General features: G+C 37.7%; 1 long non-coding RNA gene across 1 annotated transcript; it reads left to right on the forward strand.

Annotated features, from left to right (window-relative positions):
• The first annotated feature begins 3,424 nt into the window (after nucleotides 1-3,424).
• LOC133219991 (uncharacterized) lies at nucleotides 3,425-14,236 on the forward strand. The gene is made up of 3 exons (XR_009727612.1): nucleotides 3,425-3,504; nucleotides 6,657-6,849; nucleotides 13,648-14,236. It is a non-coding gene; the product is annotated as an uncharacterized LOC133219991 (long non-coding RNA).
• Nucleotides 14,237-14,594: the final 358 nt, after the last annotated feature.

Here is a 14,594-nt window from a genome sequence, read left to right on the forward strand (position 1 = left end):
GTTGCTATAAGAGGTGCATGTTTCCCAGGGAGTGGCGAAAAGTAGGGGTGTGTTAAACAGGTTTAAGAACATTTTAAAGAGACACTGTCAGGTTTGAGATGTAATAGGTTTTGTGTACCTCCTCCTTCCTTCCAAATAACATTTTTGTTTCTGTGGTTACAAACAGCTGAGCTGCACCTTAGCTCTCTATTTGAGGGATACTGCAAAATCCAGTGTAGCAGTTACATGCCACACTGGTCGCTCGCTCTGTCTTTTTTCTCTTTTTGCCATCAGTCAGGAAATGAAATTGCCAGAATTGTTCTTCGCACTCCTTGGAGAGCAGATTCACATGCCATCAAGTTCAGACAACAAAATCTTGCAGTTTTCTTTAAATATAGATGTGGTCAAAACAAGCAACACTTGGATAAAACTACTTCTCCACTCACAGTGGTACACAAGTTATTTGCTAGTGTTGCTGGGGCCACTACTTTAAGGTCTGAAATAATCCAGCCCAAAGTCTGGTTGTAAGTGCCCAGGACCCTTGGCAAAAGTCACATAATTTTGAACCTGAATTTTCATATTTTTTGTAAGTTTTACATGGAGAACGGACATAATTTAAATCTTTTATACATTTAGCATTGGCTTTGAGCCTTGGAGAACTACCTGGTATTTTCTCCTTCTGGGTATCTTACTGTAACTAAGGATAATTCTAATTGAAAATGAGAGCAATCTTTCTTAAACAGATTTCACAAGAGATGACTGGTATATCCACTTCAATCCATTGCTTAGTGTAGCAGAATAGAATTAGCAGAGAACAATGTAAATACATACGTCAGCCTGCCATCATTGCAAATAACACTGAAGTCTTTGCTTGGAAGGATTCAACCTCAGTCTCAAGGAAACATTTTTAAATCACATTTTTCCTTCAGCTTGTAAATATGCTAAATTTTGGATCTGCCCCATGGCATTATACTATAATGTGACATTCTGTATAACAGAAATATTCAAGACCAAAAGGTCCAGTATTTGGTTATTTGAGAAAATACATATTTTACATTCCTTCTTCCTAAGGTAGTAAAAGAGCACCATGACACACATAAAAATCATTTTTATCCAGACCAAAACTCGGTCCATGAAAAGAGCACAACCAGGATGTGACTTGCAAGTGCCATTGTTTGGAAGAAGCAGAGCAGACAGAGACTGAAGTTTGGAAGCAGGTGACAAAGAAACTGAAGAGGAGCTGAAATAAAAATGAGGGAGGAAGATGATGAAGAAAAAATGGGGACAAGCAGAAAAGGATCTAAAATGTCAAAGATCAGTCAGATCTCATATACTGACAATGCAAATCCTACAAGAGCCGTGCTCATGAAGGGTTTCAAGAACTGTATCCTTGTATATGAAGATTAATGTTTCCTACACTTTTTGAGCAATGATCGTGTTTGTATAAAAAACAGAGCAACACTTTCCTCAGAAATTTTGCATTTTTTAGAAAACCTGCAATCAAATGAAGAGGATGAGCAGTGATGTCACATGAGAACTATGTCATGGCATGTCAGCTATTCCTTCCACATGGCTTGTGATTTGAGCAGAATAACATCTGAATTATGCTCCAGAAGGAGCAACTAAAATCAAAGACATAGGCTGAGAAGGGATGGTTGCTTAGCTGCAAACAAGGAAACACGGACTTTGTTGACAATGCCACAAACAAGCAACCCTTAGAAGTTCATGCAATAGGCCAAGTTCAATTATATCCTCCTAATACAATTTTTCTCAGGGTTTTTGGAGGTCAGTCAAAGGTATAACTGTAGGGACTACGCATTCAGGAAACACCACAGAGATTGTTATGCATCAGTCATTTATCTAACTGTACAGTGCAGTGATCCAGTAAATCAAGTTGACAATAGGTTTTGCAGTGAACAGGAAGGGTGCGGTTTCACTATCAGTTTAAATCAATCTATTACCACATTCCCACCAAAAGGAATAGTTGTGCCTTCCCTGTCCTGCCTTTGACTGTGCTCTCCATGCTCTCCAACTGGTCCCTTAGATCAGAAAAGTACTGCATTAGCTTCCCTCTCACCTACAAATCACACTTAGCTCAAATCTCTATGCATACACACATTATTAAAAACATAACTGAGTAATGTGGGCAGTTTTCCAATTATTACCCATTAATCTTCTTTTCCTATGGATTTTTTTTTCTGATCTCAGTATTTGCTTTCATATTAGTAGTCTTTGATATTCTTCAGGCACTACTGGGAAGGGTGAATCTTGAGGATGGGATTTAAGTGACAGGCACCTTTATCATTTTAGGTATTAAGGAAGTCATCTGAACTCCAAAGTAGTCAATGACTCAAAATGACATACTCTTATGTTTCTCCACCACTACTCCTGACGACAGACTGTACTGAATTTGGCTGGGATAGTTTCCTTATAGTACTTCATATAGTGCTGTGTTTTGGATCTGTGACCAAAACAGTGCTGATAACACAGGGATGTTGTAACTGTTGCTGAACGATGTATCTTCACAGCATCAAAGCCTTTTCTCTTTCTCACACCACCCCACCAGCAAGCAGGCTGAGGGTGCACAAGAAGTTGGGAGAAGACACATCTGAGATAACTGACACCAACTGATCAAAGGGATGTGCCATACCATGTGATGTCATGCTTAGAAAGAAAAGCTGGAGAAAAAGAAGAAAGGGTGGACATTTGGAGTTACAGCATTTGCCTTCCTTAGTAACCATTAGGTGTGATGAAGCTGTGCTTTCCTGGAGAACACTAAAAACCTGCCTGCTGATAGGAAGTGGTGAATGAATTCCTTGGTTTGCTTTGCTCATGCACATAAAATAAATCTTTCCTTTATTCTCTTTAAATCAACCCATGAATTTTCCCACACCCCACTTTTACCCTTTGGATGAAGATGATCAATAGTATTTGCCCCAGTATTAAGCCCTGGGATACACCACTAGTGACTTCCTTAGATTAGATTCAACCATCTAAATCACAGACCTTCCTTCTTCTTATGATGTGTTATGATGCGTAAAAATTTCTCTTCTCCCTAAGCGGTATGTACACCCTAAGCTCCTGCTTCCCCACAGCGAAGACCAAGCCAGAATTAATACCTTTGAAAAACAGTCCAAGCTCTCTCTCTCTGTAATTATGTATATCTTCTCTTCATGGGACAGTGCTAACCTGCTTCCTTCCTCTTTTTATCCCATACTTGCCAAACCAAGTCTCCGACAGCCATGGTAGGTAGAAAAGAATAACTGCTTCCTTGAACTCTTCACTTAATAACAAACAAGAAGGAAGGAGGTAATCAGCCATACATTGGCAACTCTATAATTATAAAGTCAATGAAATGTAAACTAACTCCACTTCTGCCTTCTAATTAATTTATTGTAATTACTAAAATGTACTGATTTATTTTCATTCTTTTGTTGCAACAGAGATGACTATTACAAAGTTTGAAAAAAAAAAAGTACAAGCCCAAAACCTGAAATTCATACACAGGAGGATGTTTAAATGTGAGTATAAATTCGTATTTGAAGCTAAGTAGTTGAACGTAATAAACAGGCATGTTATATTGCAATGCTTCCACTGCGGCAAATAGGATTTAGTCACTTGCAGTTTTGTGCAAGTAATAAAGGTGTTGCTCTGTGATGAACGTCCAAGATAATCTGAATACGCAGGCACAGGATCTCATCAGCAGTAGTAATATGAAAGGAAATCCATAGCAGTTTTGATTTATTCAACAAGGTACAGAATATGCATTCAGGCAAATATATGACCACGCACTAGAAACAGACATCATAGATAATGTACAGATGAGGGAAATTTTAATCACTGCTTTACATATTTTAATTCCACAGTAAACTTTGTGTTTGTAAAAAATAAATACCTGTTTCCTGAGCTTAACTATGGTCATGGGCAAAATTAATGTTCCAGATGACAAACTTCTTTTCTACAGTTGTCATGAGCAGTGTGCATACAGACAGAGAAGTCCCATCTCTGGCCCCTGGGCTGTTCATGCAGAGCCTCTAAACACAAGCTAGCCACATGTCCCTTGTATTACTTTCTCCTCAATTTGTCTTTAATGGAGTGGTCCTTAGTCAGTACTTTGAAGTAATGATGGTGGACACCCATCTGTTTCTGGTTCCAGATGGATAGAGCTCAGAATAAGGCACCTGCAAGCCAGATGTTACACATTTTCTTCCCTCAGTGTTTTTGTACTGACCACTCCTAGGTGACTGCACAAACACAAATAGAATTTCAGGTGGATCCATATTCAGGGGTCTCTAACCTCACGCATCACAAGGCAGGTGAAGGCAGCCTGACTTAGACCTTTGCATGCCCATGGAAGTGGCAGACAGCTCACTGAATCCTCTGATTATTTGTGTCCTTCCTTGAACCGCTCTAATGTTGTTGAGACCTCCATAGGCTGTCCCCATAAATCCAGGGAGAAACTCGGCACTAAAGCAGATGCAAGTTCTGAAATCCTCACAAAACAGCACCAAATGCAAGGGGTTACATTATTCCCTTGTAACAGATAAGAGGAACTATCTGCTTACCTCTATTAGTAAGTAGAGATTGTTGGTACATGTGCTTAAACATGACCGGGTGTGGGTCTTGGGCTGTGGTTTGCCATAGCTATTGCTGCCTCTGCCTCCCAGACCCATGCAGTGCCTCCAAGTCACAGCACCTCGTACATTTTGTTACCCCAAGGCTTCAAGGAAGAATCAGATTTGAAAGCTTCTGCTATATTTCGGAACCACTCAGTACAACAGACAAAAAAACCTGTGAGGGTTTTTTCATTATTTCTGGTACCACAAGATGAATCTTCAGGAGGCTGCTCAAACTGTATGAACAGATTTATCAGCATCATGCTAGAGGGAGAGCAGTGCCTTTACTTCTGGCTGCAGGTCCTTGCACCTTCTTCTGAGCTCTGGGCTCTGTCAGTAACAAATTGCTACCCTGTGTGGTGTATAGGTCTAATCTAGTGTGTCCATACCTCTATAACGCAAAACATTTAAAGTAGAAATACCCTTCTTTCCACCAGCCTTCACAACAGAGTGATTGAAAATAGGATAGAGCCTTTGAAGAGTTACAAACATTGAAGTTCAGGTTCCCCCTTACTTTTACATCTAATAATTGATTTAATTGATTCAATTTTCCACACTCTCTCTCAAAACCCAAATATTTTCATCCAGACACTCATTAGCCCAAAGATCACAGGATAGGACAATATACACAAGCCTGAAGATGTTACATACTGCTAATTTCATTTAATCACAATCTATTAAGTATTTACAACTTACATAAACACAATCCTACAAGGAAGTATGTTTTTATTTTGCCAAGGGCAGTTCCTTGAAGGATGATAGGGTAAGAAATACTAAACATATTATTACAAATAATTACTTAGAGGTGAACATACTAATTTTAATTATATTGGGTAATCTTGAGGCTTCCCAGACTTTTCTACCTGTGCTAGTTTATAGTTGCTTTTTGATACTGGCATTACTTGTTTTCTCCCGTAACAGAGTCGTAACTTCCATTCCCTCATGAGGACATTGTTTCAGACCCACTCTGCCTGAAGTAATATGAAAACTCAGATAGTCTTCATCTCATGGAGCAATTGCAGAGAACAAACCAACCCTCACCTGACTGATCCAAAACAAAACCCTACCCTCTTCAGAGGCTGCCTTCTGCAGTGCAGAGCTACATCCACAGCAATCCCTTCTCTAATTTACAGGTGATTTTAGAATTCAAACTAAAGCCAATCTATGCTTCAATGAAAGAAGCTCTCTTTCAGGAACAGGGTTCTTGGGTAGCAACAGATAACATAGTAAAATAGTGGTGTTAATTCTCTGCTCTATGTATTCTCCATTTAAAGCACTATTCAATTAAGATTATTTCACAAATAAGGAGAATTTTCCTGTAAATAAATTTGGGTTTTCTATTCAAGTAAGAAGATCGCACAAAAGAAACTGGCCCAGATTTAAGCCATTCTGTAGCTCAGAGTTCACAGTAATATTCACAGCGGAAAAAATAACCCCGTGTTTTAGAAAGGTAGTTCTGCTAGAAAATTGATGACTTATAGAGTCCTATGCACTTAGTCTTTTGAAAGGTTTAACAAATTGTTCTATACAATGAAATTTAAATCCAAAGCTGTAACTCAAAACCTGCAGCCCAACTATTTTCTCTCTCTAGAATAATGTAAATTCCATAGGCAGGCAGTTGTATTTGCAGCTCTCTAGCCATATTCATCTATACTCTGTGTAAGTACTTGGCTGGTTTAGAGCAGCAAAACCAGGTGAGGAATATCCAGAGGTAATACTCCCCTGACAAATACCTGGGAAGAGTTTGATGCAACACGTTTTCAGAGGCTGCCTAACCCTGCAGTCAGTGCTGAGCACTTAAAAAATCAGAGTTGCTGCAGATGCTTTATTATAAAATAAATGTGACGGCAGCTGGTGCAGTAGCAAGGGATCTCTCTTCTTTTGTTCATAGCTCATGACATGCTGTTTCCTTTGTGATTTGTATCCGGGAAAAGAAGGTGGCCACAGCTGTGCTGCCTCCTATCTAATGAACCAGTTAGTACACTGTCTTGAGTGGAAGACACTGAAGTTCTTTTTTTGTCTGGGCATTAACTCATTTATATTTTGCATGTGGTCAACGAGAAAGCACAAGGGAAAAGCAGGAGCTGAAGACTTTTTTCCTAAAGAAAATGCCCAAACTACAAATTCTGAGAGCAGGAGGTTCCATCTCCCTACAGATCAGACGCTCAGAGAATGAACCTGCCTGTGTTTTTTACGTGGTGCCTGTGGTACAACTAAGAGTCATTCAGCTATTTTGTGCTAGTTGTAAGAACAGGTAAATAAGCAGAATTGCTGCATCTAGATTTTGCTACAATAACGAATAAAAACCATCTTATAGCTATCAGAGTTACTGCCATACTTGTGTTGTATGAAGTGCTGTTTGAGATAAGCAATACCAGTAATTTTTACCTTTTTTTAAGCATATGTAACACAAAATATGAGCAATATATTTTGTCTTAGAGCATGAGATTTAAAAACATCTCTTGTACTGTCTGTATATGCTTGTATCTGCCCATAAGCTTCCTGCTACATTTCACAAGGTAGATCCACAAGTTGTGTCTTCAGCCTCATGAAAAAAAGATAAATCTCATAGCTCAGTCCTAAAAATCTCCTTTTTCCTTCCTGCAGCACAATAGAGTTTTTGAATTCTCCAGTTCTGTTAGTAAAGTTTTATGAAGTGTTAGAAGTACTTTATAGGCTGATATACGTGGGGAAAGACTCGCCTCAAAAACTTCAGGTCGTTTAGCTACCCTCTTTTAGACTTCATCTTGAGCACACGGTTGCTTGTGAGAGTGATGAATGCTTCTAAATGACCATGGTGTGGCTCTTTTATTTTTATGAGTTAATTTCTCTTCAGTTAACAACAGAACTCATACAAAAATTGCATCCACAAGAGGGATTCTAATGTTTAAACCAAATAACTGATCCTCTTGTTTCCGAACAGACCATACAGCAAAGACTGTATCAGACACTTGACAGCATTTAATGTGGGAGCTAGTGGAAACACCTTTTTATAGAAGAAATAGTTAATCTTACTATACCCATTTGCTTATTTGTAATGCAGATTCCCTAAAAACTGAGACCCATACTGATTTGCAGTTAGATTCTAGAACGTACTTACAATTTAGTGCAATTTTTAGTTTGAGCACTAGGTGGAAACAGAGCAAGGAAAATAAGATTCGTTACGAAATCTTCAACAACAAATGGAAGAGCTTTCTGCAGCACACATCGCAGAAGAGAGAAATGGCAGCTTAAATCTGCTTCATTTTACTGGGGACATCGATTGTCATTTCTTGCATACAAGAATATGAGAAAATATTCTCCTTAGTGTTCTTAAAGTTGATTTTTAAATTTTCTTTGCTTTCTGACTTGCTTTAAATGTTGCGATACATGTATTCAGAGTGCTCAGATATATTTCTATTGATTGTTATTCAAGTATTTCAGTGGAAATTTGTACCTGAATTAGCCATATAGCAATTTTTCCTCTATTGCTATTCCAGTTTAGAAACACTTTGGGCTGAACATATGTTCAGACTGAGCTGCTTTTGTCTGCTGCCATTTGCTTGTCATAGGTTGTAAATAAAGAAAATAGTGAAAATATAAATGAATGCTTTCCGCTCATTTGCTGAATGCTTATGCAACAAGGAAAGTACAGCTAGAAAAGTCACCCTAATTTTACTTCTCTGTATAACCCAGTCCCTGGATATAGAAATTATTTATTCATCTATTTATTTATTTATTTATAGCTCAAGAAAGATAACTGCAATGATATTTAGCTTTGGATGGTAGCCATCTTTTAGATATCATGTTGTTTGTGGAAAACTCCAGACAAATCCATATGCAGAATGCATCTGCAGCAATATCCCAATAGAAGTAAGGAGGGATGATGCAGCACTACACTGGAAACCACAAAACAGAACTGAGTCGCACAAGAGCAATGCTGGCCCAAGCATGCGTGGTCAGGATGGGACATCCCAGCATTCTCATCTTACTTCCAAGAAATGATTAATCTTAGTGTAAGACCATTCATATGAAAAGATACAGTCAAGACTCATACAGCCTCAAAAGAGGCTGACCTAGTCATCCCCCACCACTTTTGGTACTGTCCACAGAGCTTGACAGGTCTGGGTTAAGAAGCTGTGTTAGTAGCATGGGACATCTCTAGTTTTATTTAGAGTTCATGATATGCTGTTTCATTTCATGATTGATACTCTATTTATACCAATAATTAATACATAACAAGGTGATGGGTTTCCTGCAATATTTTCACTTCTTCCAGATTCTTCTTAATTTTTTAGTTAAGACATTGGTGACCACCAATAACTTATTTCATTCTGCATGTTGACCCAAGTTCTGCCTCTTTGCCCACCTTTAAAGGCAATAAGAGGGCAGATACTAGATTCACAGGCCAGTTTTACAAACAGTTTGAAACAGATTTCAACTGCCTGAGGCAACTTAGTCAAATGGTTTGGATGCCAAAGCTAGTATTCATACTGGTGGAATGCAAGTCAAAATCTTAAATGAACTTGAAACCTGTTGAAGCCTGGGGAGTAACAAAGCCTATTGTTCCGGATCCAAGTAAATAGAACCTTCTATCTACTGGGTAGGTATATTCGCTATGTTAGATTTAATGACTTAGAGCACATTTTGTAAACTCTGTAGGAAGGAACAAATGCTGAGCTAAACTCAGAGAGTAAATATCAAATAGGTGCACAAGGGCTATTGTCTGTATTCCTGCAGAAAGTGTGTGTGATGAGTGTAAGGAAGCTTAGATAGGGCAATATATAAATGCAATTATAAAGTAAAACCTTCTGGTTTGGAGGGGTTTTAGGATTCAGTTCCCGTTGCCATTGAATTAAACGTAGAGCAGTAATAGTAATAAAACCTGTAGAGCAGATAGTGTCTTAGTTCTTTGTCCCTCACAAGATGGTCTCAATTCTTATCATTAAGATCATTTTCTAGAAGAGAAAGCATGTGTTAAATAGCATGGAAATCTTGCAATACAATAAAACAATGTCAGTCATCTTTCACTTACAACTGAAAGGTAATGAACTCATAAATAAAATATATCAGTTGCTAAATGAAGAATGGCAACACAACTTTAAGAAACCAGGTTCTAGTGTACGGTCAGTATTATTTCTCCTTGAAACACCATCATGTCTTTGATTTGTCCTGTTATTTCAACTCTGATAAGTATGTAGGAACTGGATTTTATAACCATTGGACTTTTTAGTACAGTCTAGCTACGCAACTGAATAGTGTCCTGATGCCAACTTAAAGAAGTTACGCATCAGTGCTGAAAGGAGAAGAGAAAAGAACATTTCAGGACATCAGAGCTGAGATTACAGATGGCAGAAATTCAGGGGAAATGTTACTTATAAATTAGTCAGAGGTTATATGGAAAAGTCCTGGGGTAACAGTTGGACTTGATGATCTTAAAGGTCAGTTTCAATCTATTTGATTCTATGATTTTATGAAAACACTGAAGTCAAACACAAAAGTTCTTTTGTTTTAAAAAATTTATTTCAAATTAGTTTCCATTTCCAAGTTCCACAGGTAAGCTTATTGCTATAATATGGACTTACCAATTTTGGCACTGAAGAGTATCTCGGAAGAGCTTTCCAGATGCAAAAACTTCCACTGCTTATAAAGCTGCTAAGGTATTGACCACTCAGTAGAGGACTCCTAATGTGCCTCTGGTTACTACTTCTTACTTAGCTAAAATCCCTCTTCTACCAAGATTTGAATTTCAGGTGAGAGCTGACCGAAAGTTAGCCTCTGCTGTTCTCTATCTGTCTTGCTGGCAGTTGCTGTTGGTGACTGAAAGTGTTACTAGGAGTGGTTTTGGCTTCGAATAGGATAGTTGTGAGTCAACATGTAGGATAAATCCAGACATGCCTAGCTTTCCTCCTGCTCTGTAAACAAAGTGATCTGATACAGAAATCTGACTTTGATGATCTTCAGATGCTATAAATATATCCGCCTTTCTGACACATAAAGACTGTCTTCATACTGAGCCCAATAGGCATGTGACACAGGCTATTTTTTGAGGCACTCTAAATTGCAATGACTTCCTTGCCTGCAAGGTCAAGCATGAGTGATAAGCATCAAGAGTGAGATCCTGGCTGCTCTAAAGCCAAGAGCAAAATCCTATCTATCTCAACAGAGTAATGGCATTGTCCCAAGGAACTGCGCACCACTTTGGAGGAGGCTTCCCACAGAGTCCATTTTCTTCCTCTCCATCTTACTCTTTTGGCCACTTTGCATCTTCTCCCATTTTTGCTTCCAGACAGTTTCTTCTAGCAGAAAACCCCTCATGACAAATTTCCTTGTCCTGTTCCCACTGTTACCTCAGACTGTATTTATATTCTGGTTTGGTCAAGTTAAATTCCAGGTAATAGGGTAATCTCAAATCCTTACACACTATTTTTTTTTCCCAGGTAAATTACTGCATTGAAGTCATTCAGCTGAGTATTTTAGAGCATGTCTTCATGCTATTCATTATGTGGATAGTAATTTGCTCTCCTGGGTTGATATCACTCATTACAAATCTTGGCAGTGTAGAATATCTTCTGCAGACAGACTGGATTTTAAACACATGACCAGCAGGATTCTGTATTCATTCACTGAAGCTACTAATTGCCACTGTAAAAATGGAATTGCATATGTAAAATTTTAAAGGAATATATTCCATAGACAAACTGGAACTGGGCTTTTGCAACAGAAGACATCAGGAATATTTCTTTCAAATGTATGAAAATAAGCTAGTTATAGACAGAAACAGACATACACTGACATATTCTTTGCAGACTCTATCTAATCCTGCTATCTGCAATAAACTGAACATACAGACATAAATCCAGCTTTCAACATGTTTGTAAGAATATTCAAGGACAAATGTGGACATGGAATTAAAGAAATAAGAAGGCTGACTCCAGTGAAGACAGGATTTCTCCATAGTGTCACCTGCTTATCCACTAATGAATCTGTGGGGTTTTGTCTGTACAAGACTGTAGAATCACAACCATGAAAGAGAACATTTTGATCTTTACCCTGACATCCTGCAAAAGCCATTGAACTGCTCTGAATTTTATGTTAGAACGTGTTTTTTTAGATAAAGTGGATAATATTATAATTTATTAGACAGTGCAAATACATTCTGCTTTTTCACAGATAATAGAAAACTTGTTCTTAGCAGCAATACTGCATCTGTAACAGTTATTTGCAGAATCTGTATGCAAGGCATAACAAAATCTGCTTATTACTCAAATCAGGCCCTCAAACTGCTAGGCCATGGAAGAATTCTCAAATGGTCCTCAGCTAATTTTCCATCATCTTTTAACACTGTAAAATGTATTTGCCATTGGATCTTAGAGTAAACAGCTGTAAAGTAATCTCTCCCTTAGTTGTCAAAGAGTTTGACAGCCCTTGATTAAAACATAAGCATCTTAGATGCAGAGCTGCTGCTTCGAAGATACTTTCATAAGTACAAGCAGAAGTGGTTTATCTGCATAGTTTGCTTAGCTTTTGGAAGCTGGTCCTCATCTTCATAACTAAAAGGCACTGAAAGTAATTTATTTTGAGCTCTGTATGCACAGATGTATGCATGCATGCACAGAATAACTACTTGTATTTTATTCAGCCACCACGTCAAATATCTTTTAGGTTATTTAACTAGACTGATGAACTGAATAATATTATTACAAGTGATTCTTGGATAGCATAAGCTATGACAATATTGTACAACCAAATAAAATAGCATCTGAGAATACTCAGTGGACAGTACTGAAAATACCACTTATACATTAATATATTAGGTTGGCACAATAATTTCCCATCAAACTAGTTCATAACCAACAATATTTTAGAATATTTAGCACACTTGATAATAAAAGCATAGTGAATTATTAAGTAGCAATTTTAACAACATTTTAGTAAGACAACAGTGTCTATTTAATGTCAGTGATGACTGTAATTCTACGAAACAAATACTGCCAGTGAGTCTGTGATTCTCGGATAGTAATTCAGGACATGTTAATTTTATTAATGTCAGTTCTTCATCATCCCATCAAAACCTTTGATTCAATGCCCCTTGCAAAATGGCAAAAGTTCAAGAACATATCAAGGAGTGGAGAGCTTAAAGCACATGCAGTCACTAACAAGTATTATCATGTACTCAGAATAATTGTTACTAAAACAAGCCATCAGCTAGCAAGCAGCATTTTAATCTTAATTCAGAATAACTACGTTAAGCATCTCTCTGCCCTTTTTAACTTGAGGTACATAAAAACATTTCCCTTCCCAAACGGAATGAAGGGAACTATTGAGGAGCTCTTATTTACTGGCGTTTCCTCAAAGTACTGAAGAAATCAGAACAGAATTCCAGTTACAAGTAGACACAGCTTCTCTTTCATTGTATAAAACAACAATCTAAAACCAAGTTGGATTTTGACTGATAACGCGTCTTCTTATAGCTGTGCTTTGAATATATGCCTATTTATTTGGCATGTGAAAAATGAAATCTCATCTTCCTACACCAAATATACAGAAGCCTGTAACTGCTTTGTGTTCATAGTGTTTTGCATTAACCACCTGTACCGTGTCTTCAATGTCTCTAAAGAAGATTAAACCCTAATTATAAGCACACATACTATATATAAATTGAAATAGCCTGCTTTTGGTCTTGAATAAAGAAATCAGAAAATCAATTAGTCCATTAAAATGCATTATGGACCTATGGTATTTTAATACATTAATAGAAAAAATGGAAAATTTGACTTCAGACGGTGGGATTTTTTCTTTCATAGAAATAATATATGCCTTCATCCATTCTTCACAATTTAAATGACACATCCTAAACCATTTCAAGCCAAAAAGTGCAAGCGCCAGTCTTAAAGATGGCAAGAAATTCTTGTAACATCTGCTGTGAACAAAGCCAGCCCCAGTAGCTAAACCAGAAGGGAATATAACGTAATTACTTCCAGTGGTCTCAGGGGCCTTGCTCATATTCCTAACCATGAGAATTAAAGCTATGCTTCACTCTTCTCATTAACTAAGCTGTTTCTTTCCACAGGTGTGATGTAAAAAGAAATAAAATTATGGAGGCAGAAACTGGCTTCAGGAGGACTGTCACTGTGTCACGTAGCTTCATTGTGCAGAGTTGCTATACGTGAAAGCCGCTTGTTTGCAAAGTAATGGGGAGAAATATCTCCTCTCTTGCTTTGGTAGTGGAGAGCATGCAGACTAGCAGACAAAGAAGTCAGCTGGTCACTTCAGCTTTGCAGATCTGGTGATCTCACCCTCTCCTCCCACTATTACAGAGTAAAGAGCTGCTACAGTTTGACTGATTGGTTTCATTTTATTGCCTCGTCTCCTGACATATGAGAGAAAATAACATCCAGTTCTTGGCCGCTTAAATTAATTTTGAATTATTGGACACAAGCCAGATGATGATGACAGTGCTTGGGATATTCTTCTCCCTATAGAAAAAAAGAAAACAGTGCTGGACAGTTACATTAGAGCTTTTTAGCAAGGCATTAATAAATCATGGGAAGATTTCTGATACTGATGATTGCTCACAAGCGATACTTTAGACCTCAGGTTCCCAAAAAAGAACCAGGTGCCTAAAACCATATATTTCAATGATTTCTTTTGAATCGAGAATGTTTGCTTACTCTTGTACTATTTGATGGTATGAAATGAATTAATCACTTGTAAAAATACTATGAAAAAGTTATTGTTTGATTCAAAGTTATATTCACATAAAAGCAGAGCTAGCACGAATAGAATCTGCTTCATTGTAAGAATCATTACTTATGAACAGAGTGTCTAGGTTTATTCGCTGCTTATTTAATAATAGAGTTGAAATTTGCCTAGCAGGCAAAATAAATGTTGGCAAACACCCCCTGGTGGTTGGACTGATTATCTACAGAAACGGATGCTGAAAAAAAATCTACATGGACAAAATCTGCATAAGAAATTTGTGAGAGAAAAAAAAAGGGGGGGAATGTTGAATGAGAG

Source organism: Neopsephotus bourkii, unplaced genomic scaffold, assembly GCF_033783945.1.
Source record: "Neopsephotus bourkii isolate Nb327-2 ecotype Australia unplaced genomic scaffold, CSIRO-AGI_Nbou_v1 NB_1394, whole genome shotgun sequence".
NCBI lineage: Eukaryota > Metazoa > Chordata > Aves > Psittaciformes > Psittacidae > Neopsephotus > Neopsephotus bourkii.